The 20035-nt window shown below is 41.5% G+C and overlaps 1 long non-coding RNA gene across 1 annotated transcript; it reads right to left on the reverse strand.

Moving 5' to 3' along the window:
- Positions 1-2893: 2893 nt before the first annotated feature.
- LOC124237632 (uncharacterized) lies at positions 2894-19570 on the reverse strand. Its single transcript, XR_006888050.1, has 3 exons — positions 19438-19570; positions 17338-17408; positions 2894-3338 (listed from the first exon to the last, which is right to left on the reverse strand). It is a non-coding gene; the product is annotated as an uncharacterized LOC124237632 (long non-coding RNA).
- Between the last annotated feature and the right edge of the window lie 465 nt (positions 19571-20035).

Raw genomic sequence — 20035 nt, forward strand, 5'->3', positions numbered from 1 at the left:
CTAGAAATGTAGAATATGTGAGCTAAGAAGATCATTAGAGGGGCTCGCCCAGTGGCCATGTGGTTAAGTCGGCGTCTCCACTTTAGTGGCCCAGGGTGTCGCCGGTTCAGATCTTGGGCGTGGACACGGCACCGCTCATCAAGCCAAGTGAGGCAGCATCCCACACAGCACAACCAGAGGCACTCACAACCAGAATATACAGCTATGTACTGGGGGGCTTTGGGGAGAAGAAGAAGAAGAAAAAAAAGAAAAGATTGGCAACAGATGTTAGCTCAGGTGCCAATCTGGAAAAAAAAATTTTTTAAAAAAAGATCATTAGAAATTACCCTGCAAGGGAACCAGTGATGGATTCCAGTGGGATCTAGAAACACTTGGAATTGAATACAGAATTATGTTTGTACATAATGGGCTTCTCTTCTGGGAAGAGGATCGCTAACTTCCTTTGGATTTTCAAATAAGTATAAGAACCCAAATATCCTAAATTTGCAGACGTGGAAATTGGTCAAGACCCTATGAGTCTCAATGTCACACCATGAGGCTTCAGTAGAATCAGGCCTCTTGATTTCCAAAGCATGACACCTTCATGAAACCTCTGCCTGTAAGAATACTGTCAGTGTCTGAAAGAAAGGCCCTGGCCCTGACATCACCTATAGATTTTGTGGCCATCAAGGGTTTCTCTTGCAAAGTCATTCTTTGAAAAAAGAAATTTTTACTAAACTGTCATGTATAAGCACAGGGAGAGTTAGGTGTGGGCTTGACTATTTCAAGGATGGGGACTGCACAGAAAGGCCGGCACTGTTGCCTTTCCAGCTCCTACCCCTTGAGCATGAGGAGGAGGGGGTGGGGGAGGCCTTCACATGGGAAGCCATGTCAGCTGAGGCATGAAGGGGAGAATGAGTGCAGGAAGAGCCTTGGTTCATGCTATGGTCTGAATATCTGTGTCCCCTCTGAATTCCTATGTTGAAATTCTAATCCCCAAGGTGATGGTATTAAGAGGTGGGGCCTTTGGCAGGTGCTTAGGTCATGAGGGTGGAGCCCCATGATGGGATCAGTGCCCTGAGTGAAGGACCCCACAGAGCTACCTCACCTCTTCCACTACATGAGGACACAGCAAGAAGTCTGCTCTCCAGAAGAGAGCCCTCACCCGACCATGCTGCCATCCTGACCTCAGACTTCCTGCCTCCAGGGCTCTGACACATTTATGCTGTACCAGGTACCTTTGTTTTCTTTTCCTCTTTTTCCCCCATTTAGAAATGGCCCCTGAATACAGAGTTCAGAAGGAAGATTATTTTGTATTTCTCTCAGTTAACGTTTGATCCAGGACAGAAATAATTCACCGTGGCAGCACGGATATTTGGGGACTCCATTTTGACATTTGTGTAGTTAAACTTGAGCTTCTGTGCTATAGTTGAGAAGCTGAGCAATAATCATTACTTTCACAGAATGAAACCAATACCCAGTGTCATGAAATATATTACTAATAGTTCTGCTAATTTAACAGCAAACGTTTATCATGCACTTACCACGTTCCAGGAACAGATCTAAGGCAGATGTACTCACTGGCTCTTGCTATCGAACCTCTAAAGTAGGGACCAATAACACACCCACTGCACAGGTGAGGACACCGAAGCAGAGAGCAGATGAATATCTTGTACGAGAGCACATAAATAGTAAGAGATGGTGCCGGTCCTCCAATCTAGCCAGGCTGTCTCTGGAGCCTGTGCACGCTCTTAACTTCTGCACTGTACGCTTGAGTATTACAGACTGGGAGTTAGAGACCGTGACACGTGCTCCAACACCAGCTGTGCGTTTACTGTATGACTTTGAGTAGGCAAGTCTTGAGCAAATTGAAAATGTAAGTTTTCATCATTCTCTTTTGAGGATGAGAACGTTCTAGTATCTGGGCACAGACCTGTCTTTCCTGTATGAAGATGAGGCTACTGGAACACCATCGCAACAAGCCTGAATTGTTTTTTCTGTCACGTTCACTAAACCTTCCTGAAAAAGCACTCATAATGCATTCAAATCACCTCTTATATGTTTTCAGGACAATGACATCCAAACCACTTTATGTACGTCTCTTGGGGAAAATGGTCTCCTTTTTCATGTTTGACATCATTTGTTCCTTCAGATTCTTCTGATGGCAAGGGAAGGCACCTTTGGAAGTGGAATGCTTGTGACTTTCAGCCAAATTTACTAGGTTGTAAAACATATCTTGACTAGTCTAGTGAAGTTGCTGCAGTTTCCGTATACACCTAGGTCAAGTTCAGTCGAGCTTAGATTTGGGAAAGCTCTGGATAAGCATTTAACAGTTTCTGGAATAACAGCGTTAAGGGGTCCTTACGCATTCATCTGACTTGTATTCCCTTAAAGTCACTACCATAAACCTTTTACCTTAGAAGTTTGCTTACCACCCAGCACTGAATAAGCCACCTCTTTACTCTCTTGACGTTGGCAAATAGACGAGTATGGATTAGTCAAGGAGCACTGGGTGTGCTTTTCCTCACCTCAGCCTTTCAGGAATAGGACGACACTATTAGGGGTCATGCTGAGAAGTGCTGACGCTTGCTCAGGTTAGGGTCCATCACTTGGTCCCTGGGCTGTCTCAGAAGCCTGCTGTTGATACCGTTATTGTTTCAAACTGTTCCTGCCTCCAGTCTTCCTCCTCCTTCTCTGTACTGTGGTCAAAATCATCTCTCTAAAGTGCCCCTCCCACAGTCCACTGCTGGGTCCCACTGGGTCAAGTCCTGGCTCCTGAGTGTGACCCACCAGATCCTTGTGTCATGGCCTTGCATCCTCACAAAATCTCACCTTTTAGCAATTTTTTAGAGCTCTTTATTTTGATATAACTTCAAAATTGCAGAAACATTGCAGTAGTATAAAGGATTCCATATAGCTTTTACCCAGATTTACAAATTGTTTACATTTTTACTGTTTTCTCTGTAAGTATATATATTTATGTACACACATACATATATAAACACATGGGGGTACACACATACACATTTTTCCTAAACTATTGGAGAATAAGTTGGAGACATCAAAGTCCTTTAGCCCTAAGCATGCCCATATGTATTTCCTAAGAACAGGAACATTCTCTTACATAACAGTACAGTGATCAAATTCAGAAAATTTAATACTGACATTATCTAATTCATAGCCCACACTCAAAGTTCCATCAATTTTCTTCATATCTATTATAGCTCCACCCCCCATCCCAGCGCAGGATCCAATACAGGCCACATGTTGCATGTTGTCATATTTTTAATCTGGAATAGCTCCTCATCGTTCCTTTGATGTTTTTGAAGAATAATAGTCTCTTTTTCTTGGTAGAATATCTGTCAAAGTTAAAAAAAAAAAAAAAAGTTAAGTCTGTCTGAGGTTTTTTCATGGTTCAGGTTATGCAGAGCAGGAATGCCCAAAAGTGTTGTCATGTCCTCCTCAGTGCCTCTCACCAGAAGCACGTGATACTGGGAATGTTAACTCTGAGCAATTGGTTAGAAGGGGCCTGTCAGATTTTAGAGTTACTATTTTTCCTTTTGGAAGCAATAGGCAATTTGTGGGGAGGCACTTTGAGACTCTGTAAATGTCTCATCAGACTTCCATCCACTCGTGCTAGTAGCCATTGCTGATTTAACGCCATTGTTTCTTCTATATTACTTGTTATTCTATCATAAACAAGAGCTTTCCCTATTTATATATTTACTCAATATTTGTATATGTATAGATTCATGGAATCCTTTTTTAATGTTTATAATTCATTCCTGTTATCATTTATCTTGCCATTCACATTTTCCCAGAGTTGGCTAGACAGAACTTCTTCTTTAAGCTGGCCTATGTATCCTTTTGATATGTCCCTATCATTCTTTGAGCACTTTGTTACTTTCTGGCACAAGATGTTCCAGGTTCATCATGTACTTTCCTTGTCCTGATCCTTAAATCAGCCTTTTCTCCAAGACAACTTTTAGTTGAGAATGATATATATAGGCACTAGGTGTACTCAGTGCTACCCGTGGGTCATTAGTTGTAGGCCCTCGGAGCAGATAGAGCAAATACACACACACACACATATAGATACATACACAAAGAGAACCATTGTCCTAGAACAGAGGGAGCAAACTTCTTAAAGGGCCAGCTTGGTGGCCATAAGTTCTCCGCCATTGTGGCACAAAGCAACGATGGACAATACATAAACAATCATAACTAAGTTCAAATAAAACTTTAGAAAAACAGGCCACAGGTCATAATTTGCTGACCCTTGCTCTAGAACCATAATATATCCCAGCCATGTGGCCTGTGTGGCCACTGTGGCAGCAGCTTAATCTGCTGCAGATTGCTTTCTTGTTCTTGGCCCCACTCAAAACTGGTAGCCTGGAGTCAACCCAGTAGTGGGTTGGAGCAATATTCCCAAGCATGGTGTATGGTCTTTTCAAATCCAGAAGACCTACCTAGCACTGGCCCTTTTGATTCATGGAAGAAAGTGTGTACAAGATGCAATAACCCCTATGACTCTAAAAACTTCACCAATATAGTGGGGATTTCTCTCACTCACTGGTGCAAATATGCCTTAGCAGGGCTTCCACGGGGCTGGCCGTTTTCTCCTTTCCAGGTCAGATTACCACAATGTCATCAATATAGTGGATTGGCATGCTTTATTATTCCCTTCCTTCTACTAACATTGGGCTTAGTCTGTTCTTTTTCAGTTCCCTGAGGTGTAAACCGGTTTGAGATCTTTCACTTTCCTTAATGTAGACATTTATCATGTAAACTTCCCTCTTAGAACTGCTTTTGCTGCATCCCATAAGTTTTGGTATGTTGTTTCTATTTTCACTTGTCACTAGATACTTTTTAAAAATTTGGCTCATTGGTTATTCAGGAGTGTGTTGTTTAATTTCCACATGTTTGTGAATTTTCCAATTTTCCTTCTGTTATTGATTTCTAGTTTCATACCATGTGGTTAGAAAAGATACTTGGTATAGTTCAATTTTCTTAAATTTGATAAGACTTGTTTCATAGCCCAACATATGATTTATCCTGGGGAATGTTCCATGTGTGCTTAAGTATATCTATTCCGCTGTTGGATGGAATACTCTGTATATGTCTGTTGTGTGGATTTGATCTAGAGCGTTATTTAAGTCTGCTGTTTCCTTATTGATTTTTTGTCTGGATGACCTATCCATTGTTGAAAGTGGGCTATTGAAATCCCCTGGTATTGTATTTTATTGTCTATTTCTCCTTCAGTTCTGTTAATATTGGCTTAATATATTTAGGTACTCCACTATTGGGTGCATAAATATTCACAATTATTAAATCCTCTTGAATTGACCCCTTTACCTTTATATAATGACCTTCTTTATCTCTTGTCTAAGTACAGCCATCCCTGCTCTCTTTTGGTTACCATTTGCATGGAAAATCTTTTTCTATCCCCTCACTTTCAGCTTGTATGTGTCCTTAAGGTGAATCTTTTATAGACAGCATATTGTTGGATCCTGTTTAATCCGTTTTTTAAGCCACTCATTGTGTTGGAGAATTTAATCCATTTACATTGATAGTAATTATTGATAGGTAAGGACTTAGTATTGCCATTTTGTTGTTTTCTTACTGTTCTGTAATTCCTTTCTTCCTCTGTGATTTCTTGAATTTTTTTGCCATGATGTGCTTTGACCCCTTTTTCTTAATCTTTTGTATATTTATTAGATGTTTCCATTTAATCTTTATATCAACTCCATAAGGTGGGAACTATTAGTATTCCCATGTTATATATGAAGAAATAGGCATAGAAGCTAAGTATGTTCAAGTTTACAAGGCTAACGAATGACAGAACTAGAATATAAATCCGTGGGATCTTGCCCCAGGTTTTAAGTGCTACATAAACTACTGGAAACTAAACCTACCTGGTGGGGAGAGGTAGCTATTACTATAATTACTGAGTCCTCTCCATGTTAAATTCTATGCAAATGTGGAGGAATCTAGCAACACAGTCGCTTGTTATCTTTGGCTTCTTTGCCTCAAAACTGTGTCTTCATGGAATATGCACCTTAGGATTCCTAGATTTAGCAAATAAAAATTAAAATGCCCAGTTAAACTTGAATTTCAGGTAAACAATGACTACTTTTTTGGTATAAATATATCCCATACCCTATTTCGAACATATGCTACAAAAAAATAGTTGTTCATCTGAAATTCAAATTTAACCGGACATCCTGTATTTTATCTGGCAACCCTACCTTAGCTCTACCCAGTAGGTATACCACAAAAGGTTACTTGATGGTTTTCCTACTGAACATAACCATATATCTGATAAGGAGTGAATACTCAAAATATATAAGGAACTCATACAATTCAACATCAAAAAAAACACCCAATCTAATTAAAAATGGACAGAGAAACTAAATAGAAATTTTTCCAAGGAAGACATCACTAGTCATCAGGGAAACGCAAATCAAAGCCACAATGAGTTATCACTCATACCTGTTGGAATGGCTATCATCAAAAAGACAAGAAATGTCGGCAAGGATGTGGAGAAAAGGAAACTCCTGTGCACTGTCGGGGGGAATGTAAATTGGTACAGCCACTATGGAAAACAGTAGGGAGGTTCCTCAAAAAATTAAAAATACAACTATCATATCATCCAGCAATCCTACATTTGGGAATAAATACAAGGGAAATAAAATCAGTAACTTGAAGAGATATCTGCATCCCCATGTTCATCGCAGCGCCATTTACAATAGTCAAGATAAAGAAACAACCTAAGTATATATCGAGATGAATGGATAAATAAAATGTAGTGCATATATGTACATTTGAATATTACTTAGCCATAAAAAGGAAGTCCTGCTGTTTGCAACAACATGGATGAACCTGGAGAACATTATGTTACGTGAAATAAGACTGAGTAGCATACACCATATAATACTATATTCTTGAAACTTGCTAAGAAAGTATATCTTAAGAGTTCTCATCACAAACAGAAAAGGTAACTGTGAGGTAATGTGTTAATTCACTTGATCACAGTAATCATTTCACAATATACAGGTCTATTACATCATGTCGTTTACCTTAAAAAACCCATTACATTGTACAACCTAAATATATAGAATTTTTATTTGTCAATCATACCTCAATAAAGCCGGGGAATTTTTTAAATATGGAATGAGTTAATACATGTGACACATGTAGATCGATGCCTGGTGCATAGTAAAGTCTCAAAAAATGGTAGCTATTACTATTATTACTGTGGTTCTCACTGTGTTTACACTCTTTCACTTGACTTATTTCACTTCCTTGCCTCAAGTCTCTCTGGGAGAATGGGACTAATGTGGAGTTCATTCTAAAGGTGCTGGTGAGTTTTTAATTAACTTCTTTTATTTCTCCCCAGTCTGAACTGTAAAAGTACAACAGCTAATATTTGCTAAATGCTTACTGTGACAGGTGCTGTGCTAAAAACAGTCCATGAGTTGTTGGATTAGTGAAATAACCTAAAAGGTTAGTACCTTTATTATCCCAACCTTATACATGAGGGACCCCAGACTCAGCACACGGCTGGGGAGTGGCCAAGCTCAGGAGCAACCCCAGCCCAGTCTTTCCCCCAAGGTTGAGCCGCTAACTACTGTCCTGCTTTCCCAGGGCTTCTCATTGCTTCTCCTCGCGTCATCCCTCCCTTTCACCTTAAAGTCTATTCAAATCCTACCTGCCCTCTACCGTTTACTTCTACCCTTTCAAATAAGTCTTAGCGGCCTATGCAAAGCTATTTTGACCTCTTCTTTGATATCCTGAGAAATGAGGTTAGAGAGACAAGAAATGAAGAAAACTGTTTTGTTATTTTAAAGGACTTTCCTTCCTGGAATTCAATCCCTGCTATTTCCTGCACTTACACACCAGATGGCAGTGTTCAATTAGTAAAAGAAAAATCCTTGGCTACAGACCTGTCGTAAGGGATAAAGGCATTAAACTAATTCTCATTTGCTCTTGGAGCCCTCAGAGCTTGCTGGAGGGACTTTGTAAACTATCAACATTTGTAAGTCGTGCTGCTGCTATATGGTGATAGCAATTCTGAGAGCTAGTGGAAATGTGGACCAATGCTCCATTAGTGACAAGGAAACACATCCAGGGCAAGTACAGATGGAAAGTCATGGAGTCTACAAGTGGCTGGCCCAGGTCTTCTGCCTCACTCTTCATCATTCATAGCATTGTATTTTTGTGAACTGAAAGAATATTAAAGAATTTTTTCTTTCCAATCTTCCTCTCAGACAAGAAACCTTTCTTGCCCATTGACCCACATTCCTGGCTCAGCCTCCCCCACTCCCACTATCTGTTGTGTTGTTATAGTGTCTCAAAATAACTGTTCTGAAGGCTGTCTGATGACCATAGGTAGACTCAAGGAGAAGGGACAAACCAAGCAAAACTAGACAGAAGTCAAGTCCTATGATACTAGTTTTTTTTCAAGAGTTATTTTTGAGAGTCTGATGGCTTCCTTTATGCAATGGGTTCTATTTTATCTATTGGCCTGTTAGCTGTTTTTTTGCAGTTTTAAATTGTTGCTCCAGGAGTTACAATATTCACCCTTGATTTTTCACACTCTACTTAGATTTGATATTGTGCCACTTCACAAAATGTGTAAAAATCTTGTAAACGTGTATGTCCGTTTATCCAGCATCATCCTTTTTGCTACATTTGTATGTACTACCATCAACATATATCTAAGACGAAGGTGTAATTTTTGCCTTAAACAGTCCTATGTAATTTAAGGCAATTAAGAAGAAAAATAGTCTTGAATGTTTACCCAAGTATTTACCATTTCCGGTGATACTCATCATTCCTTCCTGAAGATTCCAGTTTTCCTCTGGCTTTGTCTTCAACTTGAAGAATTTACTTTAGCATTCTTGTACTGTGTGAATACTGACAAATTCTCTTAATTTTCTTTTACCCAACAATGTCTTTATTTCATTTTCATCCTTGAAGGACAATTTTGCTTGATACGGCATTTTAGGGGGATAGTTGTTTCTTTCAAGTATCTAACAAGTCGGTTGATAGCTAGACTTTTGGAGAGCAGTGAAAGCTTTCCCCTGTCTCTTGGTCTCTATAGTTTCTGATGAGAAGTTGGTGATAATTTGAATCATTGTTCCTATATGTATTGAACATTTTTCTCTGTATGCTTGTAAAGTTCTTTTTATCTTTGGGGTTCAGTAGTCTGAGAAGCTCATCATGGTTTTCACGTGTTTATCCTACTGAGGGTTTGATCTTCTTAGAGCTGTACTTTCATGTCTTTCCTCAAATTTGAAGATTTTTTTAAAGATTGGCACCTGAGATAACAACTGTTACCAATATTGGGTTTTTTTTCTGCTTTTTCTCCCCGAATCCCCCCAGTACATAGTTGTATATTTTAGTTGTGGGTCCTTCTAGTTGTAGCATGCAGGATGCTGCCTCAGAATGGCCTGACGAGCAGTGCCATGTCCACGCCCAGGATCCAAACCAGCAAAACCCTGGGCCACCGAAGCAGAGTGCGCAAACTTAACCACTCAGCCATGGGGCCGGCCCCTAAATTTGAAGAGTTTTTGACCATTATTTCTTCAAATATTTTTCTGCCAAGTTCTCTCTTCTTTGCTTCTAGGATTACAGTTACCTGTATGTTGTCTCTTTTGATATTGTCCCACAAGTTCCTAAGGCTCTTCATTTTCTCCAATATTTTTTTCCCTGTTTTTCAAACTGCGTAACTTCTATTGCTCTTTCTTAGAACCTAAGTTATCAACTCTTGTTGTTTATACTGAGTTGTCTTTTCTCTGGAAGCTTTACAATGGATTTGGTCCAAAGTTAAAAACCGTGACCCCCTGACCCTAGGCCATTATTCCGCTGACGATAGCCGTTTCCACAGACCTCAGTGACTAATCTCAGAAGAAAACTGAAACAAACAAAAAAAACCCAAACAAAATCAATACATGCCAGCAGCTATTCACAAACTTACAGATGCATTCTCAAGGAGACCACAATCTACAGCAGATTCCAAATTACTGATTCTCTCAAGTGTTCCCTTCTCCACTGAGCAGTGAAGGGGGAAATTTGGATTCAATAAAATCTAGTATACTAACCCTCAATTTCAATTGTCTCTTTCCCTAACTCACTTTCTGCTTTCATAACGCAGGTGAAAACTCTCTTTTAAAGTTTGTCCTCTTCCTGCAACTCTACAAAAGAGAATTAGAAGTATAGACTAAGTTCCATGAAGACCCGGTGATGGAGGTGAGAGAGACAAGATCTTTGTACTCCACAGTATCTTTGGCTTCTCTGTTAACATCAGAGTGGTGGGTCTGGACTGCTCCCTGGACTGATGACCTCAGAGGAGCGACTGGTTGTATTAGTCAGGGTTCTCCAGAGAAACAGAACCAATAGGATATATGTAGATACATATGAGAGGAGACTTTTATTATAGGAATTGGCTCACATGGTTATAGAGGCCAAGAGGTGCCACTATCTGCCATCTGTATGCTGGAGAATCAGGAAAGCGGGTGGAGTAATTCAGCCCGAGTCTGAAAGCCTGAGAACTAGGAGAGCTGAGAGTGTAAGTCCCAGGCTGAGTCAAAAGGCCCCCAAACCAAGGGTGCTGGTGTCCAAGGACAGGAGAAGATGGATGTCCCAGCTCATGCAAAAAGCAAATTAGCCCTTCCTCCACCTTTTTGTTCTATTCAGGCCTTCCATGGATTGGGTGACGCCCACCCATGTTAGCGAGGGTGCTCTTCTTTACTCAGTCTGCTAATTCAAATGCGAATCTCTTTCAGAGACACCTTCACAGACAAACCCAGGAATAATGTTTGACTAGCCTCAGCCCAGTCAAGATGACACATAAAATTAACCATCACATTGGTCCTTTCTGGATTTTTGGAAGTTTTGTTTCTAGAATGTATGGTTCCAGAAATCTTCCTTTTGTTTGAAAGCCCCTCTTACTAGGGATGCTCTACTTCTTATCAAGCCTCAATCAGTCTGCTTTCCCTTCCAGAATGTCTGTACCCCATTATAGCAGCTCACAGTCATGGAAAGAGAGCATTTTCTAAGGTCATCAATTTGCTGCCTCTATCTAGCCATCATTCAAAATTATATTCGAATTGGCTGCATGAGGTGTTTCTTCCAGGGTTTATAGCCTTTTCTAGATCTCTCATGAAAGTGAGTCACTTCCAATAATGCTACTTCTACGTCCCTGATCAACCCAGATCAGTGACCCTACCCTGCCTGTGAGTCCACGCATAGCTTTACTTCAGGCCACTTCTCTCTTTCAAGTCATTGACCAGGTACACAACCTAAATCTCTGCCCACTGTCCTGCAGGGGCCACCTCTGAGTGAGGCTGCAGTGCAGCAACGGTCCATTTTCCATTTGCACCCACATACCATACCAACCTTTCTAAACCTGAACTTTTCTTCCTCCATTAGCTAGTCATAGGGAACTCCCCTAAATCAGGCAATAGGTCTAAACTGAGGGAGCTTACTTGTACCCTCTGGACCTGTTTGAGACCAATTCCATGTGTGTCACTTTATTTGCTGTTGGATAGGCCTGCCCAATCTTTTGACTTAGTGAGTCTGATGGTGCCCATTATGGTCAATTTGGACCATGTGGTTGGGACTAACAAGACTCTTGCCCTTTCTGCATGAGCATTTGGTTAAATCTCTAGCTTGATAAGGTTAATACTCTGCTAAAGTGATATATCAATGATGTTACTAGGCAACATTGCTTATGGTAAAAATAACCCGATTGGTAAATCAAATCTGGACTTTGAGATACGATAAATTCCTGATGGAGACACCATATTTTGGGTTTCCCTGCCTACAGGGGCTCTTGTAACTGCATGTCCTTTGTGGGAACTCTGGAAACTCTACCAGTGGTGTTATTACAAAAGATCTGGGCTCCTGCGTAGAATAAGGCTTTTTCAATGCTTATTCAATCTGGATCCAGCTCCTTGAACCTGATTTGTTCCAGGAGGCTACATGGGCGGCTCTGCAGACTATTAGAAGGAATTATACTGGAAATGGAACTCCTGATGCTGCCCTACTGGCAAGCTGTGATTTCTGTCCCATAGCCTTCTGGGTCAATGCGAGTCTTATGAGTCTGAACATTTGGTCAAATCAGACCCCCTGGTGGATGTGGCAAGTCATATGGTCACTTCACCCTCTGATCTATATAATTGGAAGAATAACACTGTCTTACCAAGATGATCCTAAAAAGATGGAAAATCTTTTCACCTCTGTTTTTGCTACTCATCATCCTAACTGGGCTGACATACAGGCCCTTATGAATACCTTCCTCACTGTGGAGGAACATAGGCTGGTATTAGCGAAGGCCCGCCAAGAAGCCAAAAGTCTCCATGAATTATAACCAAACAATCCAATTGGGACCCTAGCAGCACAGGCCATCCTTGGAACAGAACCAGGATGGGTTCCCAATGACCCGAGACCTGCAAAGTTAAAGCATTACAAAGAATGTTTAATAATGGGACTTCACAAAGGGATCCCAAAGCTGAAAAGTTTAAATAAGATCCAGGGAGTATAGCAAGGACCAAAAGAAATCCATCTACTTTCCTTGAAAGGATTTTTGAGGCCTTCAGACAATATCCTGATATTGATCTGGAACACCCAGATAACACGAGATTGGTCAATATGACCTTTATTACTCAGAGTGCCCCAGATATAAGAAAAAAAAGCTACAAAGATTGGAAGGGGGACTGGGGATTCCAGTGTCTCACTTGGTCAGGATTGCCTTTAAAGTGTTCAACAGCCCGGATCAAATTCAGGAAAAGCAGAAGCAACAGGTCATGAGGTAATAAGCTTCTCTGCTCACCACAGGCTCAGCTATGACCAGTCAAGACCCAACAAGATGTCTGCAGGAAAAAACAAACGACCGTGGGTAAGACCCCCAGGATGCCCACAACCCAGACGAAAAGGCCATCCATCTGTTGGGCCACAACAATGTGCCTTTTATAGACGGGAAGGACACTAGAAATGGGAGTGCCCTAACCTTCCTCAGCAAGGAAGAAAAGGGACTTACCTCAAAGCCTCCGCCAGATGCCGCAACTCACTGCTAGCGACCATTAGCTCCATTGACATTTCCCGCAAGGAACCCTGGGTAATAGTAACGCTGGGGAAAAATGTAGACTTCCTAATTAACACCGGAGATACTTACTCTGTACACCAGGCAGGATCCCCTCTCCCCCAAGACCACATTCATTACTGGCGTATCTGGGGAAGGCTCTCATAAACATTTTCTACACCCGCTTGAATGTCACAGAAGAAAAACAAGTTTAAAGCACCACTTTCTGTATATGGCTAAGGGCCCTATTCCCTTGTTGGGGTGAGATCTACTAACAAAGTTAAATGCCTGAGAGACTTTCTCAGCAGAAAAAGGAGACATTGAAGTCCTCCCAGATCAAACCTGCGCCCTCCAAGCTGTGCTATTACAACTGGGAGACAAACCTCAACCAGAAGTCCCTAAAGAAGTTCTACGAAAGGTAAGAGCGGATCTTGGGGCTGACCAGAGGCCAGGAAGAGCCAAGGTGGCTGACCAGTAACAGTAAAACTTCGTCCAGATGCCAAACTCCCAATTTAAGGCAATATCCTTTAAAGAGACATATAAAGGTAGGAATAAAGCCTCTGATAACCACTTTTCTTAAACACGAATTAATCCGACCTTGTCAGTCTCCACATAACACTCCCATCCTGCAGGTACAAAAACCCAGGACTGGAGAGTATCATTTTGTACAAGACTGGAGAGTCATCGACCAAATTGTAGAGGATATACATTCGGTGGTGCCAAATCCTTACACTTTGCTTACAACTCTATCTGGAGACTTCTGCTGGTTTACAGTTCTGGGCTTAAAAGATGACTTTTACTACATACTCCTAAGTCCAGAGTCTCGAAACTGTTTGCCTTCGAATGGCACATTCCAGAGACTAACATAAGACAACAATATTGCTGAATGATACTTCCACGAGGATTGAAGAATGCCGCTACCACCTTCAGGGAAGCCTTAGCCAAGGACTTCAGGGACCTCCAATTAAATAAGGGAGTTTCCCTCCAATATGTGGATGGCATACTAATTACTAATAAAAGTAAGGAACCTTCAGACCAAAATACCAGCCTCACTTTAAACTTTCTGGCAGACTGGGAATATAAAGTCTCCAAGAAAAAGGCACAAATTTCCCACCCAACCGCAAAATATCTAGAATTTGAGTTATCAAAAGGACAAGGAAACTTATCGCCAGATGGAAGGAAAACATTAGCTAGGGTTCACCTGAAGACAATCGCCAAAATATATCACAAAACCAACTTAACTTGGGATAAGGTCTTGCCAGCTGCCCTGCTTAGGGTGAGAGTAGCCCCTAGAAGCAGGCTCCAATTGAGCCCTTATGAAACATTACACGGGAGACCCTTCCTTAAGACTAAGTATTATTACAGTCTTAATAATGATCATATTGTAAGAAGAAATTTGACACTATAAAACGTGCGCAGTCTCTAGGTGTTACTCTGTCTACTGTACATAAATACGCTCTAGTCAGTTAATGCTTCCCACAGATGTTCCCCTCACTGCATAAGCCCAGGAGGCTGGGTCCTCCCCAAAACTAAGAAAAATCAACACCTGAGGATCGACTGCACCTAAGAGGAATAGACCCTCTCAAGTCCTTCTGGTTACTCATTCTTCAGTTCAGCTAAGGGAGGTAAACCTTGGAGACACCACTCACGAGTAAAGATAGTACCCATTTCTAGCCAGGACTCCCCTTGTCCTCTTTATAATCCCCAAACAGGTCACGCCCTTCACAGACAAGAAACAGAGGGATCAAATTGTCCAAACACTAGGTGGTTATGGAGGACCATGGCTGACTTCTCCACCCAAACATATTCTTGTGAACCTCTGATTGATCTTAAGTTACTTTTCAGAAAAAGCAAAAAACTGAAAAGGCTCCGGGTTCTCCAGATGAATGAAAAACTGTTCCTGTCTCTAAGACCAGCCTCTGCTGATCAGACTGGGAGGCCAGAAGCAGAGGACAACCAAAGGAGACAGCTTATCTGAGATAGCGGACCAGGCCTGTATTGACGCCACCTAATCTTTGCCTTGTTCTGCATTACTTAATTAACCATGCCTGCCTCCTTGATTCAATCCCAGAAGAGATTATTCAGGAACTTTGGCTCCTTTCTTGGGTATGATTCCTTAATGACTCGTTCCCTCACTGGGGGGACCCCTCTCACTGACACGTCGATGCCTGACTCCTTTTGGGACATTGTCTCCCATCTTCTCCTCCCTGCAATTGCTCTAACTTCTTATTCCTACAAGTCAGTTGCCTCCTCCCAAAAGGACAGAGCCTGTTAGTTCGAGTCCAGACTACAAGATGTTCCCTGTTTTTCTTTGCTGTGTTCTTTTGTTTGCCCTACGTTGCAGAGATAATTCCTTAATAAGAATTTCAAAGGATCTTTCAAAACAAGGAAACTTAACTGACCATTGGATTTGCCACCCAATGCCCTACTAGGCACATGATCTAGTGACCCGTTAGCACATCCAGTGACAATTTTCTCAGACGTTCCTTTCTGCTCATATAATAAAACCAAAAAACAAGAAATAGGATACTGGGTCCAGCTAACACACACTGATGCTAGAGTTCCTTGTTTTAACTTAACCTATACGGTCAAGTTTAACAGGACTATATCAGAAGTACTTCACAAGGTCACAGAGGAAGGGGCATTCTAGCTTCCTTCAGAAGCTCAAAGGAGAAAAAAGGACCCCACTTGGACTTAAGTGATGACAGTTTATCTGACCCCTGGCTAAATGACAGCAGACAACTAATTGTCAGCAATACTTATAACAACACGTGTGCCTGTGCTGGCTTTGGTTTGCTTGTGGAGGAGATCCATGGGCATGTGGTTGTTCACACAGATGGCTTATGGACAGACAATGTTTGCTAGCTTACCTAGTCACCCCTGTCTCGATCCAAAAGTCCACTGACACTCAACACTGGACTAGTTTCGCAAAGCTTTTCTCCAGGACTACAAAGTCCATATTAGATAGTGATTCAGTCTGGAGAGTTCTAGACAAGTATTTGCCCAGCAGACTACCAGACTCCACCAGGTATTTCTGTGGATGAACCTTTATACCTTGGTGTGGAGTTGTTGCCCGTGAACGCACGATTAGAAGTCTCTTACCTTAAGAATGAGAGTGAGGCAGGTCAAGCCGTAGCTGCCCATCAGATAGCACTAGATTCTTTAGCCAAAGTAAGTAGTGTTAGACAACAGAATTGCTCTAGACTACATTCTAGCTGAAGAAAGAGGTGTTTGTAGCTAACATATCACATGGTGTCTACATTAACACTTCCTTAGAAGTAGAGACTCATCTAGATAGAATTAGACAACAGGCAACTTGGCTTTAACAAGTGTCACCACAAGAATTTGGGTTCAATCTCTTAATATTTTCTCATGGATCCCATTGGGAATAAGGTTCATATCTGAGGGACTAGTTAAACTAGGTATCATTTTGTGCTTATGATTTATATTCCTTTTTGTCAAACTCTGTTTTTGCTGTATGTCTCGTATTCTTAAACCCACACCCCCAACGAATATGATGACCATTCAACATAAAGGCCCAGACCCCGGGACGCTGAATATTTGCAATTAAATGCAGAACAATTTCATTCCGCAAACCCAGATCTGCACCCCTAATCAGCAGGAAGCAGTTAGAGCAGTTGTCACCATATTCCCCTCAAGACTGAGGGATATACAACACAAATGGGGGGGATTTGTAACTGCAGGAGACCAGTTTAACCTGGCCCTACTTGGGCATAACAGGATGTCTAGCTGTTTTGCAGATACAGCAGAACCACAGTTACAGGTCATGTCACCTGGGCCTGCATAGAGAAAGAAAACCTTAACTTAACCTCAAGTAGTCAGGACCAACGTTCCCTCCCCATGGAACCAGGAAGACCGGAACGTGACCAGAACCTGAACGGCAGAGGCTTTTCAGAAGTGAGGGGTCCATCGTCCAGGAAGATCCAGCGCTGAACTCCATCTTTCCATATCTTACCGTAAATGGCCAAGTTTAAAGCCCTCCAATCAAAACCTGCTCCACCAGCATTTCTGCATACCAGCCTGTACCCCCTGACCCTGGAAATTTCATGTCAAATCTTGGATCAGGGAGACAGATTTGAGCCTTGCTGCCTGTCTCCCTGCTGGTTGACCTCACAATAGCGCTTTTTCTTTTCTCAAAAGCCGGTACTATGGTATTGGCTTCTATGCAACAGGGCCATATTTGCAATTCTGTTCTGTTATTTTAAAAAAGAGAGGGAGGCATGGTTTGGGAAACAGAGGTGCTATAGTACCTGAGGGGCTGTTAACCATTTCCTTTTCCAGCGATGAAGAGAGTCTTCCAGAGGCTTAGGGGTCCGTCCACCTGTGGGAAAAGCACAGTGCTTAGACACGAGTGGAAATTCTCATTAAAATTTTTTAAGACTGTTTCAAAATACAGAAATATAGAGGAAGTTAATATAACAGACTACCATGCACTCATCACTCATTTAATAATTGGATATTTTGCTATCTTTAAATTTTTGTAAGCTATAAGATATATTTGTAAGGTATTCCCTTCCCTTATCTGTGTGCCCCACCCCAGTCAGGGTTAAACACTATTGTGAAGTTATGTTAAGAATAAAATTTACGGGGCTGGCCCCGTGGCCGAGTGGTTAAGTTCGCGCGCTCCGCTGCAGGCGGCCCAGTGTTTCGACGGTTCGAATCCTGGGCGCGGACATGGCACTGCTCGTCAAACCACGCTGAGGCAGCGTCCCACATGCCACAACTAGAGGAACCCACAACGAAGAATACACAACTATGTACTGGGGGGCTTTGGGGAGAAAAAGGAAAAAATAAAATCTTTAAAAAAAAAAAAAAAATTTACGCGACCGCTGTTCCATTTCATAATACTACTTTAAATTTCAAGCTTCTCAGATCCCTTTTTGCCCTCTTGGTGTGAGTTAATGGAATTATTTAGAAATTCCCTAAACCCCTTCTCTTTCTGAAGTTTCTGTGTGAGAAAAAGGAAGATCTAATCTAGGCTTACCCTCCTTAGCTCCCCTGCTGAGCTACCAAATAAAGAACAAAGATATGCAAACGGTCATTAGACCCAGTGTTAGTGATCCTGAAAGACTTGTAAGGAACTCTTCTACTCATGATTTAGAGACTTTTAAGATTTAGAGGCAAAAGGAATCAAAATAACATTTTAATTCAAGTTCACATAACATAGAACCCATTAAAACCATTTGATCATTGAAATTGTTCTGCAAATTTGGGGTTTGACAGCTTTCTCCTGATTCTATCACAGTGTGAAATGACAAACATTGTGTTTGAATTTCGATTTTATTCCACATAAAACTTTGAGTTTTTTTAAACAAAAGACTACTACACTAAGTGGAATGCTTATAAATCTTAATACTTGCTTCATAAGTCAGGTAATTATTACTTCTATTAACATTTTAAATTATAGAGATGTTCAATTTAGTGTAATTAACTAGTATAAACATACTATAGAACATACAGCAAGGAAAGTTCATACTATATTGCAAACTGATGCGGGCTCGGTGAGCCGAGGAGTTACTCCAAGTCTGGCAGTAGTGCTCCTTTATTCAGAGAATAGCATACAGTAGCATGGTGACAGGACCCCTGGGCAGTGAAGAGCTGCAAACGTGGGCTGAGGCTAGGGCTAAATTTAAGGTATAGGTATGAGTTCTCTCTTTACAAGACAAAGGAAAGATTTTGTAAAAAAAAAAAAAAGTCATTAAAATGGTATCAGTGCGCGTGGGGTCTGGTTATTGGGTGGTCCTATAACTTTGGATAGGAATCAGATCGAATCAGGTCAGGACGTCCTGTGCTTCCTGGAGGATATCAGTATGTAGGGCAGGACACCTTGGGCTTCTCTCCCTGGGGCAGCCTTGATCCGCATAACAAACTATATTCCATGTATCTCAAAACTTTGATAGGATAGTGTTATACTTCCCTGACAAATTCTTGACATGAACGGAGATATTAACATTTACTAAAATGCCTAATTGACTTTGGTAATGCAGACTACTACAATACTCGAGTTATTAAATTTGTTTTCTGGAGTTTTCTAAAGACATAATTCAGAGAAAGAGGAAATAATGTTCATAGCCACTGTACTATTTTCATGTGCTTTTGCGTATCTTATCCACATATCTGTTCATGACACAAGATGATTAAAATCAGTGTATTATAAACACTGACTTACGACTACATGCACGCATGTGTGTGTGTTCACATTACATCAAGGTACGTTAAAGTTAACAGTTAAGGAAAATGGTCCTCTCCAATGGAGAGCACAGGGCTGGTAAATCAGAGAAGAGCAATTAGGCTTGGTAAATATCCTCCCCTGGAACAGTGGAGGCTTTGGCATTCTCTCTCACACATACCGAGTTTTTCTTTTGGAGGCTAAATCACGAACTAAGAAACCAACGGGGTACCAAGAGGAAAGGCAGCACTCAGATTCAGCAAGCAGTGCCTGATTTACCTGCATCGGAGAAGGAAAGGAATTCAGTTGAGCTGGTAGCAAACCCATCCCTGAGAGGAGCGGAGGGGTGGGAGTGAGCCTTCAGCCACATGTACCACCACTATAGGGAAGATGTGGTGGAAACAGATGCTGCCCAAAGCCTGGAACCGTCAGAGGCAGAATTAACACACACGACTGTGTGACAAAAATATCGCAGGATCTGGTAGAACTCGGGGGAGGGAGACTTATGGGCCATAGAAGCCCAGAGAAAATGAGGGGGTAGGATCCTGCTTGCCCGATCTACTCCTGTTAAAGGAGCATGTAGCAAACACCCAAAGTATAAGAACCCAAGCAAAACCTACTCTAGGATAATGTGGAAGAAAGCTTTAAAAAAATTTTATCCAACGGGGCCTGGGATGGAAGCAGCGTCACGGCGGAGCTGGCTGTGGCTGCTCGTGATCTGGGTGTGTACATCTCTTTGTACTCAGCATTCAGCGATATCACGTGGGTAGCTTTAAATC

This window comes from Equus quagga, chromosome 3, assembly GCF_021613505.1.
Source record: "Equus quagga isolate Etosha38 chromosome 3, UCLA_HA_Equagga_1.0, whole genome shotgun sequence".
Classification (NCBI taxonomy): Eukaryota; Metazoa; Chordata; class Mammalia; order Perissodactyla; family Equidae; genus Equus; species Equus quagga.